The 16,372-nt window shown below is 45.9% G+C and overlaps 1 protein-coding gene across 3 annotated transcripts in view; it reads right to left on the reverse strand.

The window, feature by feature from the left end:
• VSTM4 (V-set and transmembrane domain containing 4) overlaps positions 1–16,372 on the reverse strand; it is a 102,910-nt gene that overhangs the window by 17,337 nt on the left and 69,201 nt on the right. The gene's annotated exons all lie outside the window — the stretch shown is intronic.

Raw genomic sequence — 16,372 nt, forward strand, 5'->3', positions numbered from 1 at the left:
TTTGTCAAAAAAGCAGATCAAGTTAGTTTGACACGATTTGTTTTTCATAAATCCATGCTGGCTTCTTGTGCTCAAACTTTACTCCTCCAGATGCTTGCAAATGTCCTTCCTTAGGATATGTTCCAGTAACTTCCCAGCTATTGAGGTGAGGCTAACCAATATGTAATTCCCCGGGACCTCCTTTTCTGGCCAACATATTTATAGAATCTCTTTTTGTTGTCCTTAACCTTTTTTGCTAGATGCAGCACTTTCTTTATCTTTGCCTTCTTGATTTTGCCTCTGCAGGTTCTTGCTATTTCCTGGCATGCTTCTTTTGTGACCTGTTCATTCTTCCACTGCCTGTATGCTTTCCTTTTGCATTTGAGGTATTTTAGAAGCTCCTTGTACTTTGGTCTCTTGCCATTCTTCTTGTGCTTCCATCATGTTGAACAGTTTCTTGTTGGAGCTCTGACACTGTGCCCTTTAGAAGCTCCCAGCCCTCCTGGGTACATTTATCCCTCAGTCTACCTTCCTATGGCACCATGTCTACTAACTGTTTTGAGTTGGATGAAATCCACCTTCTTGAAATCTAGCATTGTCATTTTGCTGATCTCATGCTTTCCCTGTATCAGGATCTGGAATTCTATAGTATCACGATCATTTCCTCCCAAGTTACGTATCAACTTCACTCCTGCACCAGTTCTTCCCTGCTGGTCAGGACAAGCTCCAAGATAAATGATCCCCTAGTTGTGGCCTTCAATTTCTGGAACAGAAAGTTGTCTTCCATACAAGTTAGGAACCGACTTGACACTCTGTGTATGGGCGTATTGTTCTTCTAGCAAAATGTCTTGGAAAATCAAAGTCTCACATCAGTACCACCCCATAGCTTTTTGATAGATTCATCATCCACCTCCTTTTCCTGATTTGGTGGCCTATAATAAATCTCCACCATTATATCAGTACTTTTACCTTCTTCACCCAAATGCATTCTGCTTTGCTGTCTTCTTCCTCCTAAACAGTGGAACAAGGATATGTATTTCTGACGTACAAGGCAACATCACCACCTTTTCTCCCAACCCCGTCCTTCTGAAACAGAGTGTAACCCTCAATGTTCACATTCCAGTCATAAGAGCTGTCCCACCAAGTCTCTGTGAAGCCAATCAGATCATAGTTCTTTTCACAGGCTACAGCTTCCAACTCATCTTGTTTATTCTCCATAGTTATTACATTTGTGTACATGCATTGGACATATTTTGCATTTTGATTTACTCTGTTCCCTTTTATGCTACTTGTTACAGTCCAGTAGCTCCCTGGCCCTTTCCCAGAGTTAAGTTGCTTCTTTACATTCTTTCGCCTCTGGACTGTGAACTCTGTTGCTAGAGGGTTTGATCATCATTCTTCTTGGAACCTAGCCCTCCTTACCTGATTGGCCAGACAACGCCCAAAGAAAGATGTTCTTCCCCCTTCGTGCCAGGTGGATCCCATCTCTTGATAGCAGTCCTTCTCCCAAGAACATCCACCCATTATAGAAGAAGCCAAAGCCTTCACTTTGACACCACCATCCCAGACACACACTCACTTCCAGGATACAATAGTCTCTGCCTGGACCTTTGCCTACCATGGGAAGAGTCGATGAGAACACCACTTGTGCTCCAAGCTTCTTAATCCTCCTGCCAAGAGCCTCACAGTCGCTTCTAATTTGTTCAGTGTCATTCCTGGCACTATCAGTGGTGTCTACATGGACAAGCAGGAAGGAGTAGTACTCCAAAGAATGGATGAGCTTTGGCAGTCTCTCTGTGATGTCCTGAATTTTGGCTCCAGGCAGACAGCACACCTCCTGGGCCCCCAAATCTGGATGACAAATTGGTGCCTCTGTCCCAAACTACATCTCCTTTTAAAAGCTCTGTCAAAATGTGAAAATCAATGGAAAATTTGCTTCAGCAAATGATTGTAGAGCTAGGTGTGAAGGGCCTACTCAAGCCATGAGGCATCTTTCCATTGACTTCAGATTAAGCACTAAGGTTGATGAAGATTAGCAACATGAAAGATGTCAAAAATGCATTATGTAGGCTGTGTTCTAACATCGAACTCTGTGCTCCTTTGTGGTGTTGGGCAACCACTGCTGATTTCTATGTGAGACACAAAGGCCTGGCTAGAAAATTTGGTTGACAAAATATAAAATCTCTAATGAATTATCTTTACAAACTCTTAAATCTAAACACTTCTGGATACATGCACAGAGGAGTTACTATACTGTACCACAGAAAATCTGAGTGGGCAAAGAAGAGAAGAATCTAGGACTTAGAATTCTGCCTCTCTCTATCACTTTCTGTGCTTTTAGCTTCACATAAATATGTATTCCTGCTAGCATTTCAGTATCTCTGTGTCCCTTGATGGGTACACATCTCCCAGTGACCCTAATGGGAAATGTGCTTGCAACAAGAGGAGCATAGAATTTTTATTCAGGCTAAAGCAAAAGCAAAAGCAATATAACTCAAGCAAAGTTTTTTTTTAATGGGTTTTACTTAGGGCTGTGGATCTGAATAACATATTACACTTTTTTTTCTGTTTTTAATTTTCAGCTGAGATTATGCACATATTTTATGCAGGTTACTGTATTTTTTTTCTTGTAAAATTCAACTGCAACCAATTCTAGCACATTAACAACAAAAGAAATCTCTAGCTTATTATAAACATCCTTCAAAGAAACCTTAAGCACATGTCCTCTGGAAATAATTTCGCTGGCATTTAGGTTATTATAAAATTCTCCCAGAATGCTGGAATTATTTGGTAATGTGCCTTTAAGCCCTGTCTTGACTGTTCAGGATTTCTACAGTGCTCTGACTGCCATGGCTCAGGTGCCTTATGCCAGGCTGATGAAGTTCAGAGATCAACAGCTCAGCGTAAGCAACTCTTATCGTTTTGCTGATTTACCAAGTGGCATCAGTTAAAAACCATCTAGTGCAGGAGCCAGCCATGTAAGTAGAGCTGGAAACTGTTTTCCTATCACTCAAAAATATTCATTATGTTCCAGTGCCTGGTGTTGCACAGAGGGAGGAGGGAAAGGCTGAGGGGATACCCTATTTCTTACAGGACAGAGATGGATCTGCCCTAAGATACTCAGCTCTTTCTGCTTCATTTCCCCACCATTGGTGGGAAAATTATGTCCTGTGATTAATCAATATATTTTTAAAGCAAAATGGTTCACTGAAAAAGTCTAGAGCTTCTGCCATGCATTACATATATTGTGATTAACTGTTTAATCACACAATAAATTTAGACTAGTCATATATGCAAAATAGTTATCACGCTATAAAAATGTCCATCCAGCTATAAAAAAGAGCCAACCAGCTACAAAATTAGTGCTTGAAAATGTGTAACAACGCTATAGCTGGTTCCTATCCAACTTTAATCTGAACTGTGGCCAGGGTCTAAATAGCTTTAATTCAGAACTCTAATTCAGGATGATGTAGTTCTGTATATCTAGGATCTTTGCCATTTTTTTCAATGTATGTTTTATCTTCACAGCCTAGGTCCTGTTACTAAGGACTGTATATTTATCTGCTCATCAATTTTGCATGTTATAGATACGGGTACTCACCATCCGTGTTTCAGTTAAGATGCCTGCAATTCAGACCCTCTGAAAAAAGAGGCCTAAAATGTTTTGAGGGAGATTTGAAAGTAGTAGCTAAACATTATGTAATGTTGACAATTTTTAAGAATTGGCATATCAGAAATTCCTACACTAGTGTATGATGACTACTCGGGGAATTTCAGAGTAATTTGTTTACACAATCCCGATACTCTGTTTAGACTGCATTAATTTCCTTATGCCTAAACATAATAAATGCTACTGATTGTGGTAATCCAAACTTTCATTCATATGATTTTACCCTTTCAAAGCTGAAATGTTTCTAGAGTTTTGCCAGGAAAACAGAAGTGTGTCAAAATGTCCACCTTCAGATAGAAACCTAAACTTTTTAGTTTGAAGTGGGGTGTTTATGTCTGGCCCAATAGTCAGGGATGTGGAAAATCCAGGGTCAGATCCCTGCTCTTCTGGGTTCAGTGAAGAATTTTTTTTGGAGAGGAAGGACTTGTACCTATGCCTTGCCTATTCCAGGCCAGTGTCTGAACTGCCAGGTTTAAGTATGAGAGAATCTCTCTTTCTCTCTGAAAACCTTCCTAACAAACAGTTTTTTTTAATTAGTTCAGAAGTCAGGTGGTGGGGGCCAAGATGATGTCTTCCCTGATTGTTCCAGTCAAGGGGAAGGGCCTGGGCAGGAGCAGACATATGCTGTGGGTCAATGCATGGCTGTGCAGATGGTGTTGCTAGCAGGGCTTTAGCTTCTTCAACCATCAGATGTTGTTCCAAGATTGCTAGGAAAAGACAGGATCCACCTGATGAAGACAGGGAAGAGCATCTTTGCAAACTGGCTCACTAACCTACTGAGGAGGGCTTTAAACTAAGTTTGTCAGGGGATGGAGACCAAAGCCCTGGGGGAAGTGGGTGACCTGGAGGAAGAACAAGTAGGAGGGGGCAACAGGGGAGGCCTTCTTATTCTTTCTGAGAAAGTAGGGCAGTTGGCTAGTTACCTCAGGTACACAAATGCATGGAGCCTGGGAAACAAGTAGGAAGAATTGCAAGTCTTTACATAGCCATGGAACTATGATGTGATTGGAATAATAGAGACTTGGTGGGATAGCTCAAATGACTGGAGCACAGTCATGGATGGGTATAAACTGGTCAGGAAGGACAGGTGGGGCAGAAGAGGAGGAGTTGCTCTTTATGTAAAAGAATCATAGAATCATAGAAATGAGGGTTAGAAGGGTCATCTAGTCCAACCCCCTGCTCAAAGCAGGACCATCCCCAACTAGATCATACCAGCCAAGGCTTTGTCTAGCTAGGTCTTGCAAACTTCCAAGGATGCAGAGTCCACAACCTCTCTGGGTAACCTGTTCCAGTGTTTCAATACCCTCCTAGTGAGAAAATTCTTCTTAATATCTAAATTAAACTTTCCTTGCTGCAATCGGAGACCATTCCTCCTTTTTTTGTTATCTGTTACCACTAAGAACAGTCCAGTTCCCTCTTCTTTGGAACCCCCCTTCATGTAGCTGAAGGCTGCTATTAAATCCCCTCTCAGTCTTCTCTTCTGCAGACTAAATAAGCCCAGTTCCCTCAGCCTCTCCTCAGAAGTCATGTGCCCAGCCCCCTCAACATTTTCATTGCCCTCCACTGGACTCTCTCCAATTTGTCCACATCCTTTCTGTAGTGGGGGGCCCAAAGCTGAACATAGTACTTCAGATGTAGCCTCACCAGTGCTGAACAGAGGGGACGAATAACTTCCCTTGACCTGCTGGCAAGACTCCTACCAGCAGCCCAGTATGCCGTTAGCCTTCTTGGCAATGAATGCACCCTGTTGGCTTATATTCAGCTTAATTTCCACTGTAACTCAAAGGTCCTTTTCTGCAGAGCTGCTGCCCAGCCAGTTAGTCCCCAGCCTGTACTGATGCATGGGATTGTTCTGCCCTAAGTGCAATACTTTGCACTTGGCCGTGTTGAATCTCATGAGATTTCTTTTGGCCCAATCCTCCAATTCGTCTAGGTTATTCTGAATCCTAGCACTACCATCCAGTGTATCTACTACTCTAAGCCATCTTTCAGGTCATTAAGGAAGATATTGAACAAAACTGAAGAGCATAAAGAGAATTGCTTGGGCATGCAGGGATGAAATCAGGAAGGCCAAAATGCAATTGGAGTTGCAGCTAGCAAGGGCCTTCAAGGGTACATGAAGAGTTTCTACAAGTATGTCACCAACAAGAGGAAGGTCAGGGTAAGTGTGGGTCCCTTACTAATTGGGGGAGCCAACCTAGTGATAGATGATGTGGAAAAGAAGTACTCAATGCCTTTTCTACCTCAGGCTTCACAGGTAAGGTCAGCTTCCAGAGTACTGCACCGGGCAGCATAGTTTGGGAGGAGGTGAGCAGCCAAAGAAAAGGTTAGAGACTATTCAGAAAAGCTAGATGTGTACAAGTCCATGGGCTCATGTACACACCATGATTTTTGCCCTTTCATGCGCTGCAACTGCATGTCTGTTTGCATGAGCGGGATTTCCAGACACTTTAAAATTCTTTTTTGTGCATTAAACTAAACTTTCTTGGATGTAGTTTGGTTTGGCTCACCAGGAATTAAAGCATTGAATCCATGGATTTGTTGTGTGCAAACACAAAGGCACTCATAGACATGTAATGAGCCTCTTTGTTCACCAGATGGCACTGTGACTTTTTTGTTGTTCACCCCTTTGAATTGCTTTCACTTTAGAATTGCTTACACTTTTTGTTTCTTGTGTGACTTTTTCTTTTTTTTTTTTTCTTGTTTGCCAGCTCCCTGCTTCCACAGCTGCATGGCAGGGCATGGGCATGGGGTGGGTGCGGGGCCCCAGGCTGGAGGGGCAGCGCTGGACCATCCCATTCTCCGGCGGCACTGGCCAGGGACCTGGCTTAATTAGTTTGAAAACCTAGTGCATGTAAACACAGATGCGACACTCCAAAATAAACAAGTTTAAATTTTATAAACCTACTAAATGTAATGAGGATTAAAACCTGTGGTGTGTACAGGTGCCCCATGGGGCCAGATGCAATGCATCTGGGGGTGTTGAGGATGTTGGCCAATGTGATTGCAGAGCCATTGGCCATCATCTTTGAAAACTCTCTCTATTGGGAGAGGTCAAATATAGTGCCTATTTTTAAGAAAGGGAAGAAGGAGGATCCAGGAAACTATAGCCTGGTTAGCCTCACCTTAGTCCCTGGAAAAATCAGGGAGCAGGTTCTCAAGCAATCCATTTCTAAGCACCTGGAGGAGGAGAAAGTGATTAGGACCAGTCAGCATGGTTTCACCAAGGGCAAGTCATGCCTGACCAACCTGATTGCCTTCTATAATGAGTGGCTCTGTGGATGCAGGGAGAGCAGTGGATGTGGTAAACCTTGACTTTAGCAAGGCTCCTACAACATTCTTGCAGGCAAGCTAAGGAAATACAGGTTAAATAAATGGACTGTAAAGTGGATAGAAAACTGGCTGGATCATCGGGATCAGAGGGTGGTAGTCAATGACTCAATGTCTTGGCAGCTGGTGTCAAGTTGAGTGCCCCAGGGGTCGGTCCTGGGGCTGAAATTGTTCAATATGTTCGTCGTTGCCCTGGAAGATGGGATGGAGTGCACCCTCAGCAAGATCATAGATGACACCAAGCTAGGGGGACTAGTAGATATGCGGAGGGTAGTGCTAGGATTCAGAGACATCAACAAATTGGAGTATTGGACCAAAATAAATCTCATGAGGTTCAACAAGGACACATGCAAAGCCCTGCACTTAGGATAGAACAATCCCGTGCACCAGTGCAGGCCAGGGACTGATTGGCTAAGCAGAATCTTTACAGAGAAGGACCTGGGGGTTACAGTGGACAATAAGCTAAATATGAGCCAACAGAGTACCCTTGTTGTGACAGTCTAACAGCATACTGGGACGCATTAGTAGGACTGTTGCTAGCAGATCAAGGGAAGTGATTATTCCTCTCTATTCAGCACAGTGAGGCCACATCTGGAGTACTGTGTCCAGTTTTGGGTCCCCCACTACAGAAAGGTTGTAGACAAAATCAGCAGAGGACAACAAAAATGATTAGGGGGCTTGAGCATATGACTTCTGAGGAGAGGCTGAGGGAAGTGGGCTTATTTAGTTTGGTGGAAGAGAAGACTGAAAAAGGTGGTGACAGAAAAAGGAGCAATGGTCTCAAGTTGCAGTAAGGGAAGTTTATGTCAGCTGTTAGGAAGAACTTTCATAGATTTCATAGACATCAGGGCTGGAAGGGACCTTGGAAGATCATCGACCCCAGCCCCCTGCCCCAGGGGCAGGAAGTCACCTGGGGTCAAAGGATCCCAGCAAGATAAACGTCCAAATGCCTCTTAAAGGAGTCCAGAGTAGGTGCTTGCACCACCTCTGGTGGCAGTCTGTTTCAGGCCTTGGGGGCTTGGACAGTAAAGAAGTTCTTCCTTATGTCCAGCCTGAAATGGTCTTGGAGGAGTTTGTGACTATTTGACCTTGTCATCCCATGGGGTGCTCTGGTAAACAGGTGTTTCCCCAGATCCTGATGTACACCCCTTATATACTTATAGGAAGCCACCAGGTCCCCCCTGAGCCTACACTTTTCCAGGCTGAAGAGTCCCATAGCTCTCAGCCTCTCATCATAAGGCCTGTTTTCCTGCCCTCTGATCATGCGCATGGCTCTCCTCTGGACTGTCTCAAGCTTCTCCACATCCTTTTTGAATTGTGGAGTCCAGAATTGGATGCAGTACTCCAGCAGTGGCCTCACCAAGGCCAAGTACAGTGGGAAGATGACATCCTGGAATTTGCTATAGAAGCATCTATGGATGCAAGCCACAGTTTTGCTCGCTTTGCTGGCTGCAACATCACATTGGTGGCTCATGTTCATCTTGTGGTCAATCATGACCTCCAAGTCCTTTTTGGCCATGGTGCTAGCAAGCGTAGCACTGCCGAGCTTATAAGCATGCTGTGGGTTTTTCTTCCCAAAGTGGAATACCTGGCTTTTTTCATTGTTAAACTCCATCAGGTTTTTGCCCACCCATTTTCCAAGCCTGTCCAGGTTGTCCTGGATCACTATCCTGTCCTTGGGTGTGGACGCTTTACCCCAAGGTTTGGTGTCATTAGCGAATTTGGCCAGTCCACTTCTGACACCAATGTCCACATCATTAATGAAGATGTTGATAAGAATAGGTCCAAGGACAGAACCTCGAGGGACCCCACTAGTCATAGTGCACCACGATGATTGACATCCATCAACTACCATTCTCTGGGTCCGACCTTGGAGCCAATTCCCCAGCAAATGGACTGTGATGTAGATGAGGCTGCAGTTGGCCAGTTTTTCTATGAGATGATAGAAAGCCTTTTTAAAATCAAGATATATGATGTCAAACTCTTCTCCCTTGTCCAGGTGATATGTCACCTCGTCGTAGAAGGAGATGAGATTGATCAGGCAAGTCCTACTCGCAACAAACCTGTGCTGGCTGTCCCTCAGGATGTTGCCTTCAGCCAGTTTGTCATGGATGGTCTCTTTGATAATTTTTTCCAAGATCTTCCCCGGGATAGAGGTCAGGCTGATGTGCCTGTAGTTCCCCAGATTTACTTTCCTCCCTTTCTTGAAGATAGGCACCACATTGGCCTTCTTCCAATCTTTGGGCACTTCGCCTGAGTGCTACGAGTTCTTGAAGATCCATGCCAGTGGCTCAGCTATGATGCTTGCCAGCTCCTTAAGTGCCCTGGGGTGTAAGCTGTCTGGGCCAGCTGACTTGAAGGTGTCCAGCCTCTCAAGGTGTTCCCTCACTTGGTCAACATTGATGAAGGGTAACAATTCTCCCTCGCCCTGGTCATTCCATACTGTATTGAGCAAGCCATCCCCTGAGGCTCATGAAAAACCGATGCAAAATACCTCAAAATACCTCACTCAAAGGAGATGGCATATTGTGAAGTCATATTTTTCTGCCAAATAACTGCTCTAAAGGGAAGGAGCTACACCCAGAAATGCAAATTTTAACCACTATCATCTTGCAGTAGTATACTGTAATTGTGATTATAGAGTAGTGGTGGTGAGAGGCCTGAGATACAGGATTGTGGAACTATTGTGGTAGGTGCTGTACACATATATATAGTAAAAGAAAGATCCCTCACCAAAAAACTTAGGTTCTAAGCATAGAAGGGCTGACAGCTGGAGAAAAGGAAGTAAACAAATGGAAGAGGAAAGACCAAGTAACAGTAACAATTTTGAACAGGACACTGAACTAGATTTTGATTTTTTATTTTGTTTCATCATGAGTCACATTCACAAGCTTTAGACACACACACACATGCACACCCTTTGCACAAAGTGGGAACAAATAGGAAGGGCCAAGGAAAGGGCAAAGAGGCTGAATCTACCAATAAGCTGTGAGCAGCAATCCCTGTTGACTTGTTTTCCAGCCATTGAATTGGAATAGCAGCAGCAAGCTCTGTTTACCCTTTGAACTGGAGTTAGAGGTTATTGACTTTAAGTAACCATGGATTCAGTGGCCAGCTCTCATGATAGTCCCCACACTTTGTCACAATGGTGGCTTCTCAAGTCTAGGTAAGGCAACTTATAGCTCATGTGCTGGATCTTTGTGGAGCCATTAAATCTAGCCTGTGGAGCCAGAGGGTTTTATGGTATTTTATCATTGTGGAGCCTCGCCTGGGTGGTGGCAAGAGACAGTGGCAGTGCTACTGCAAGGCAGAGTGGTGGCTGTGGCTCTGGCTCTGGCAGCATAGGCTGGGCTGGAAGTGGCCCATGCTCAGAACCAAGCTCCACTAAGTGGCAAACTACTACAAAAACCTTGCCAACCCCTGGTCTAGGCCCTTAAACAAAACTGTCTTTTCTTTATCTGTATAAGACTATATATATGACATACATAAATTATCTTTTGTACATGTTTATTTTTTTGGATGTTAGGCCAGATTCTTGGATGGCAGACACTTGGATAGTTGCACTGAAGTCAACAGAGCAATGCCAATTTATGCCATGCAGAGATCTTGCCATACACATATAAAGCTGGTGTTTGGGTACACATTTTCACTCTGTACTTATATACCAAGGTTAGCAGCACTTTGCAACTGTTTTTAACCTTGCTGATATTAAGTTTTCACTGGAAGAGTTTCCACTATTGCTCACAGTGTTGTAATTCCATTAAGTCTTGTCTGCACTAGAAAAGATTTGCAATTATATGTAAGCACGTGCATGTAGGCATGAGTATGTGCAGCTAGCTAGGTGCTGTCCAGGTATGTATGGGGCTAAATAAACTAATGATGAGCAGGTGTTAGGACACTGGAGGAGGAGGGCAAGGGCTTTGCTACGTTTCAGTCACAATAGATAAGTGCTTAGGGTAGTTGCCCAGGAAGTAGAAGACATGGATTCTAGGCCCTGCTTACTGAGGAGTTTGAAACTGTATCTCTAACTTCCCATCATGGTGCTTAAACTGTGAGGTTGCAGGTCAGACATTATCCAGTTACCTACTCCTGCCCTCCTTTTGAAGCTGGTTGCCTGGGCAGCCAAGAGTGTGAGGTGTGCAGGGCCAGAAGGAACAGGACAAGCCAGAGGGCTTCCTGTCCATTTTATCCAACGACTTGCAAATGCGAGGCACAGCCACTCTTATGACATCACTGCAGGGATAATAAAAAATCACAAGCTGTGTGCAAGTGCCAAAAATGCCACTTACGTGGCTGCACAAAGGGTAAAAGAATTCCACTTAGTGGGTGCATCTACATAAGATGTTTACTACACAGTTGACTAATTAGTTGAACAGTAAATGCTGTGCATCTACACGAGTGCCCCAGAGTAATCTAATTTACTTTACAGCAGGATAGTACTTGTAAATACAAGAACTGTCTTGCAGCACACGTATAGACACTGTCCTGGTTGGCTGGGGCATGAGGTGGGGGGTTGCCTGCCAGCTAGCACCACCTTTGTGCCCCAGCCAGGCCCTCTGCAGCACATTGGGCTGGGGGGAGCAGCCCTGGGCTGACAGGCTGATCCCTGGGGCCCTCTGTCAGCTGGGGCTGCTCTGACCCAGCTTAGTGTGCTGCACATGTGCTGCAGCCATATCTCTGTAGCTTAGTCTGAGTGACTTTCAATTCTGGGTTTTAAGTTAACAGCAATAAAAGAACAAAAGTAAAGCCTCCATGGTATCGCACAATAAGTGCTCTTCTGCAATAACATGCACTGGCTCAGCAACACCAAATGGAAGCTGCCTGTTCAAAGACACCAGACATTTAGGTGAAGTCTGATCTTGAAAACTTTTGCAGGTCAGTTTTGTGCACTGAAGTTTTGTTTATATGAAAACCAACCCTGGTCTGCAGATCATTTGTTGACTTCAGGCTCCTGTGGGTCCCAGGTGCACTCTGATGCGAAGTGATGAGCCAGCCAGAGATGGAAATTGCTTCCAGATTAAAATCTGTTAGCAAGGTAATAAAACAGTCTGCTGACTGCACAGGACAGAAACTCTCATCACTCTGGGAAGCTGAAGCAAAGTTATTTGCCTAAAAGCCCCTCTTCCTGCCCATCTCTAAACCAGACAAAGAGTCTGAGCCTTGTTAGGGCCTATTTATGATGTATAAGGATGTGGAGAGTGGAAAAATACTTGAGGCCAAAACCAGATCTATTCCAGAAATGCAATACCAACTGGAAACAAATGTGCTTAAAATTCAACATGTGTTTAAGGTATCCAGGTTGTAGCTGTATTGGTCTAGAGGAAAAGCAATCTGGGCTCATGGTAGAGGTGGTATATTTTATTAGACCAATTAGATATTTGTAAAAAAAAATTCTTTAATAGCAAGTTTTCGAGCACAAACACCCTTCATCAGGCATCAGAGAAAAGATAGTAAAAGTTTTTCTGGGTAAAAAAGAAAGTTCATATTTCATAGGATTTCACAGAGGAGTCAATAAATGGAATACTCCTTTGGGCAGGAAATTCTTAGCTGGTAAGGTGTTTGTGCCCGAAAACTTGCAATTAAAGAATTTTTTTTGCAAAAATCTAGTTGTTCTGATGAAAAATATCACCTCTACCATGAGCCTAGATTGCTTTTTACTCTAGAGCAATACAGCTACAACCTGGATACCAGACACATGGAAGATACTGAATTTAATCCCATTTTTAAAGTGAAATCTTCATAATTTCACAAGGAGGAAGCAACTTTCACCACCTGAAACCTGAGATACTGCTCCTGCCTTTGTTCAAGGTAATCTGCATCATCACAGAGCCTCAAAAGAAAGCTGAGGGACACCTTACCAGCTAAGAACTGCCTGCCCAGAGAAGTATTCCATCTACTGAGAAAGTATTCTCTCCTCCGAGAAGTCCTATTGAATATGAACTTTCATTTCTACCCAAGAGAACTTTTACCACCTTTTTTCCGATGCTTCATGAAGGGTGTTTGTGCTTGAAAGCTTGTAATTCAAGAAATTTTTTTGCAAAAATCTAGTTTGTCTAATAAAAGATATCACCTCTACCACAAGCCCCCACATGTGTTTATGTGTTTTGCTGATCTGATTTTGTGCATCTGATCCTTAATATGAGGTCCAAAGATTGAGTGATCTTAGATATAGCAGCTATTCCCAGTCACAACAGTATAATTCACATAGCACAGGACAGCTGCAGTGTCCTGATTCTGAGTCATTTACACCATAGACTATACTACAAAGTGCTTTTTGTGCACTCTGCATACTTCACTCAGCCCCCAGTGAAACCTGATGCTTCTGGAGATGGGCTGTCCAGGGCCCCATAATTCTGTATCATAGGGACAGAACTGGAGAATACTGTATACAGATTGGCAGAGTGGGGTTCTGGCCTGGCAGAACGTAATGAACTAAACTGAAAGGATGCCAGAGTACCATGGTTTACACTCCCGGTCATGTATAAAAGGGCCCAGAACACTGGCAAGTGGATGTTCATGTTCTGCACTTCTCTGAAAGCGAAGCCTTTGATTGGAGGCCCTGGGAAAGTTTTCTTGAATCCCTCTCCCGCTTGTTATGATTTTTCCTCTAACTAGGATTTCAGGCCTTATCTGGCTTTGTGTTTCTATCTGGGTGATTCTGTTTCCCCTTTGTTGCCTGGTTAGTAGGGGTACACCGATAGAGATTTTTGGGGCCCATACTGATAGCTGATATTTAAGGAGGCATATTGGCCAATACTGATCCGATATCCAATACAGCTGCCTTCAGGTGGTAAGTCTGTTGTGGAGGAAGAGGAGGGGGGAGGGGAAGAGGGAGGGAAGGGGCTTGGGGGTGTGGCAGGGCACTGTTGGTGCCTGCCACTTTAAGGGGGGAGACGTGTGGCAGGGCACTGTCGGTGTCTGCCCCTCTAAGAGCTGAGCCCAGCAGCCAGCAGGTGCTTGATTGCGGCCGCCATTTTAGATCTCTGGTCACCTATATAAACAGAGCAGTTCCTTGCTGGAAGGCTAGGCAGAAACATTGCCTGTCTGCAAGGCTGCATGCAACGTCCTGGAGGTAAGGGTAGGGGGTGGTTTGGAGGCTCCTGGTCCTGGCCATGACCTAAAACTGCACCCTGCTGGGAGTGGGTGGCTTGGTGGGGCTCTCAGTGGTGCGAGAGCCCACAGGAAATGCCAGGCCAGTTACCACCCAGAAAAGTGAGTAGGGGCGCCTTAACCCCATCCCTCACCTTCGGGTGTGTCATTTATCATCGGAGGTAGTTTGGGCCAGGCACAGCTGCGGCCATCTGAGCCCTGTGCGGTGTAAGACCCAGAAGGGGCCAGGCATGGCTACGGCCACCTGAGCCCCACCAGGGAGGGAAGCCCCATGGCCCCAGGGAGGGGGCAGAGATGTGGAGCCCCAGGGAGGGGAAAAACCAGAGGGCTGGGAGCCCAGTATTGTCTGAGTGTACAGAGTTGCCCCAGGACGGGGCCAGGGCGAGCCTGGCAAGCTTAGACCTGGTCAGGTAATTGACTGGTCACTACCTCGATGAGGGTTACGGGAGAGGCCCAAAAGACTGTACGTCTGCCACCCAAGGTATGAGCTAGCTAAAGCCTATGGCCTAAGGGGCCAGCTCCAAGAGGGAGCAAGGCAGTACAGGTTGTCGATGCATGAAAGAGACCCTGTGAGAGGAGATGGAGTGTGAGAGGAGGGAGGTATGAATGTGTGTGTGTCTGAGGCCTGACAACGAGGCCTAAGCTTGGTCCAGCTGTAGGCTGGGAGTAGTGTCATCTGGATGCCATCTGTGAGGCTTGGGCTGTGGTGTAGGGGAGGAACGGAGCCACATATAGCGCCCCCTGGCATCGGAGCAAGAATGGGCAGCCTCCCGCCTTAATTAACACCTCAATTAAGTGACAACAAGGCATAGCAGGTGAAACAGGTGGGCAGCGTGCCCAGAGGCAGGTGGGGAAACTAGCACTGTGGCTGGTCAGGGACCCTCACTTTTCCACAGGGGGGGCAGATCAATGCCCCTGCAATGAGGGAGGGGACAGGGGCAGGGGCAGGGGCAGGCACTGCCCAGGGAAAGGGGGTGTGGGATGTAGCCATGGCTTGTGGTGGGGAGGCAGCTCCTGCCACTGCTTGCATACTGGAAGGGTGGGGGGAGCGGGGGCGGGGGGGAGGGGAGTGAGTGCGCCCTGGATTTGCGCAGGGTGGGCTGGAGCTGGAGCTGGTGCTGTGTGGGGCTCTTCTTAGCAGGAGCTGGGCTTGAAGCAGGCACCAGTGGCACTGGGAGGGGCTGCTCCCACCCCAAACTTCGCTGCAGCTCCGCTCCCAGACCCATGTCACCAGGCACAGCCTGGCTCCAAGTCCTGCCTCCACCCACACACTGGGAAGAGCTGAGGCTGTGCTGGGTGGCTGGCATCGGCAGCGGTGCTGAAAGTACAGCTGCAGCAAAATTTGGAGTGGCTGCAGCTCCCTTCCAACACCACTGGTGCCTGCTCTGAGCCCAGCCCCCGCCAAGAAGAGCCCTTTGTACTGCTGGCTCCAGCCCGCCCCCCCCACCCTATGCAGATCTGGGGGGGCACACCCCCACTGCCCTCCCATGGAGCAAGCAGCAGCGGGAGCCGCCCCCCCCACCCTCATGAGCCACGCCACCATCCCACTGTCCCTGCCGCCCCTCCTGGGCAGACCCTGCCCCTGCTCCCTCCCTCCCTCCCTCACCATGGGGCTGTTGATCTGCCCCTCCAAGCCTCTTCCTTCCCTGCTCTCCTTCTGACTTACCAGCTGGAGGCAGCTCTCCATGCTGCTGGCTCTGCTCCGTGTTGCACTGTGACTGCGCGCAGCATGGGCATTTATCGGCTATATTATCAGCCCTATCAGTACCTGATGCAGCAAATTTTCTTTATATTGGTACCTATCTGATATTGGACCAATGTATCCATGCATCTCTACTGGCCTGAATAGACAATGCTGAGTATTGTTTACTAACAGAGAGAAAATGTGTTTCCTCTAAGCCAGCCAACTATATATGTAAGGCTTCACTGACCTGTTATTTCTGATTCACCCAACTGCAGAGTGGACTGAGACCCAGTATTTCATGTTTGAAAACACTCAAAGTCAGTTTTGCTAACAGTATCTGTGCATCACAGGATAACTGGTATAATTATGAAATTCTCAGCTCCTGGAAGCAAGTGAAATTCAATTTCATCTTTCACTTAAGAAAAGATTTTAAATTTCTAGCCCGTGGCGCTGTAGGGAAAAACTAGAAGTTTTTCAGAACTAGATCCAAGTGTAACCAAGGGCTCCAACAGCAGAGGGGAATAGATTCCCAAGAGAAAATATCACAAATGCAGCATGCAACCCCCCCCCCCCCAAAACAAAACAAAACAAAACAAAAC

This window comes from Alligator mississippiensis, chromosome 6 (genome assembly GCF_030867095.1).
Source record: "Alligator mississippiensis isolate rAllMis1 chromosome 6, rAllMis1, whole genome shotgun sequence".
NCBI lineage: Eukaryota > Metazoa > Chordata > Crocodylia > Alligatoridae > Alligator > Alligator mississippiensis.